A 1994-nucleotide genomic window follows, 5' to 3' on the forward strand; every position below is an offset into this window, starting at 1 on the left:
AAGGCCATTATATATTATTAGTTATCTATTGCTGCATAATGAATTGCCCAGGAACTTAGCAGCTTACATCAACAAACATTTTCATCTCACCATTTCTGAGCATCAGGAATCTGGCAGAGGCTTAGCTTGGAGATTCTGGCTCAAGGTTTCTCCTGAGATTTCAGTCAAGCCATCGGCTGCTACATCTTCATCATCATCACCAACATCATCATCATCACTGCTATTAACACTGGAGAATAACCGTATTAACTGCTACCATTTTCTGAGCACTTACTATATGTCAGGCAGTATGTTAACTGCTTTTTATCTTATTATATAGGTACTATTCTTCTCTGCATTTATAACTGAGGAAACTAAGAGGAATTTAAGAGACTTGCACAATGTTAAATAGCTGAAAGGAGACACACCAGGATTTGGATGCAGATCTATCAGCTCCTCCTCGTAACCCCTGCCCTATACTACCTCCCACTTGCCAATAAGAAAACTCCCCCTATCCCAGGAACCAGGTCAGGCTCCTAAAGACAACTGTCCCCAGCAGGAAAAAAAAAACATCTTTGAAATCAGAGGGTGGGAGGTTGCGATATACAGAGCACACTCAAGCAAGGAGCCAAATGAATAAGAGGAACCCCCCCAACACAGCCCCCAATGCATGCAAATATATGCAGATGCATGCAAATGCATGCAAGTACCTATCTATGTAAAGCACCATGCCCTGAAAGCAAAGTGTGTGTGGGTGGGCGTGTGCGGCGCAGGGACCGCTTTTCAGAAGGCAATGCCCGCGATCCTCACTTCCCCTGGTACAGGGTTCCCTGTTAGGCAAAAGGGTGAAACTATAAGAAAAGATGTACCAGGGCTGACACCCAGACAGCTAGAGTTCAGACACCTAAGAGGAGGGAGGTCTGGCTTACCTAGCTCCCAAAGCTGGCAGATTCAGCAAATTTGTTAAAATCTCTAAAGAAAAATCCCGTTGCAAACAAGTGCCCATTTTCTTGTTCCATAGGCAAATAAACTTTGGTGTGTGTTAGGCTCACCAGGGTCTTTGATCAGTACACAATCTCGTGCCCCTCTTAGGACCTACAGAGTAGGATTTTGGAATAGTGTATTCACAAACAACCTCCCAGATGATTCTGAATCAGGATGCCCCTGAAACACCCTTTGAGAAAACTGGCATTCAAAACCAAAACAGGTTGAATCTCGGCATGACATTTTCTAGCCGTATGACCTTGGATGGTGACAAGTGTCACAGTATCAGTATCCTCCTCTGTAGAATGGAGCTAGGTTCAGCCTCTGTCTCAAAGGGCTGTTGTGAAGATTGAATGAGATCATTCACGGAAGGAGCTTCGCACAACGCCTGACAGTGAAAACTCAGTAAATATTTGGTGTTGTGGGGACGATTCTTCTTTCTTCAAAGGCGCAAAGCAGAGCGTTCCTCACCCAGTGTCGCGGCTGGCTCATGAAACAGGCACTTTCACTATTATGGGATGAAGAACCCTTTACCTTTTCTTCCACCTCTCACTTACTCCTCCCCCTGGGAGGGGCAGCAATGGATTCTGACTGGTAAGTTGGCAAGAGAGGGAGCTCTGTGGGCCCATCGTTCTCTTGGGGGGGGGGGTGAAAATGTGATCATGTCACTCACCCATCTGCTCCCCTCCCATTCCTTCCTGTCCTTCCCCCTCCCTCTCTTTTCTCTTCCCTTCCCTTCCATTCCCTGCCCTGCTCTGCCCTTCTCCCCTCTCCCCTCCTCCTTCCCTCCCCTCCCCTCCTCTCTCTCTCATTTTACCCCATAGGAGGCTCCATAAGAGAGTCTCAAGTTCTTGACCAGGGTGCAGTATGAAGAAGGCCAACGTTCTGGAAACCCACAGCTTCTCTACTGAAGAAGGCTGATGACACCTGTGGGTCCACACTGCATTCTCCAGTCCAGATTAGCCAGCAACAGGCAGGATGCGTTGGACCACATCTGACTCCTACGTCTATTAATTTTTCAATTGGTCCAA

The sequence above is a fragment of the Dasypus novemcinctus genome, chromosome 23, assembly GCF_030445035.2.
Source record: "Dasypus novemcinctus isolate mDasNov1 chromosome 23, mDasNov1.1.hap2, whole genome shotgun sequence".
Classification (NCBI taxonomy): domain Eukaryota; kingdom Metazoa; phylum Chordata; class Mammalia; order Cingulata; family Dasypodidae; genus Dasypus; species Dasypus novemcinctus.